Here is a 1,398-nt window from a genome sequence, read left to right as displayed (position 1 = left end):
GTTCTGTAGTCAGCCCCTTTAATGTAACCCACCCAATACAGAGCCAGAAGGTGTCGCCTTATGGTAGGACATAGAAAGGTTTGAGGATAACAGAGGCTATTGAAACAGAGAGTGCATGGAAGTTCCTGGCCTGAGAGGAGTGATGTGTTTGGCTTCTGAAAGCTACTGGTAAGAGAGTGCTGCCAGTGTGCTGAGGCCTAGAAGCATTGTTGTTATCCTCTCATTCTAAAAAGGCTACTGGACGTGCACTGAGGATGAGGCTGCCAGTGTGCTGAGTGAGGATTGTGTCTGGACGCATTGTGGACTCTGGATGACAAGCTTTTCCTGGGAGTGCAGACTTGGTGGCTCTGCTATATAGATACTCCCTCATACATCTGTAATCCTATACTACTGTGGCACTTAGTAAGTAAGATACCATCCTGGCTTGCAATTGTTAATGTTATTGTGTACTGTGTGTGTATATTTAGAGTAAAGGGCATTTGCCACTTTACTAAACTGTTTACCTGAGTGATCTGAGAATCTGTATCCTCACAATTGGTGGCAGCAGTGGGATCACTCAGTCCCAGTTTACCCTGGGTAAGGCTGCGAGAGGTGTCAGCGGAGTACACCTAAGAGTCTTGTAAACAGTTTGGCACACAGTAGCCAGGTATCTTGCTGAAAAGTTGTTAGTACGTTTGGAAAGTCAGCACTATGGAGGCAGAAACAGAGGTGTACAAAAACCTCAACAAGAGATTCCTGCATATGGTCTGTCGAGCGCGCGGTATTAAGGTGACCGTAACGGATGTAAAGGAATTCCTAATTGCAAGATTGGTTCTATGGGATCGAGAACATCCTGATAATGAGGAGGAGGACTCTGAGGAGTCGGACGACGAGGAACAAGTGACGGAATGGTTGAGACATTCAGCCGGGACATTCGATGCCAGTAACCGCAGGGAGAGCGGAGGATCAGAGGTGGGATCCCGAGGGTTAGTACAACCCCGTCTAAAAGCCCTTGGAGAGGGGAAGGTTAAAGAAACGTTTGAAAGGACACCGGAGCTATTACAGGCCCGTCTAGAAGCGCTGGGAGATGGCGCGACACCCGAGGATCGGATGCGGGTAATAAAGGAGATGCTGGGATTACCAGAAAACAGTCCTACAGTGTCCAATACTCTACAGACTCCACTGTCCCATCAGGATGTGCCCCAGGAAATGGGCCAGCAACTCAACCTGGTGTCTGAAAATTTGCATGGAGGAGATTTGCCAAGCCAGCGACTGGGTCAGAGGATGGAGAGCTCGAACAGTCGGCTGATGGAATCCACTCTAAGGTGGCGTGAACAGACCAGGGAGCAAGGTGTGTTGGATCACTCCAGGAGCCAGTTATCCCCAGAAAGGCGTACATGGAGTCTGGACCATACTGTG

Source organism: Pseudophryne corroboree, chromosome 6 (assembly GCF_028390025.1).
Source record: "Pseudophryne corroboree isolate aPseCor3 chromosome 6, aPseCor3.hap2, whole genome shotgun sequence".
Taxonomy (NCBI): Eukaryota; Metazoa; Chordata; class Amphibia; order Anura; family Myobatrachidae; genus Pseudophryne; species Pseudophryne corroboree.
This window is presented reverse-complemented; position numbering follows the sequence as displayed.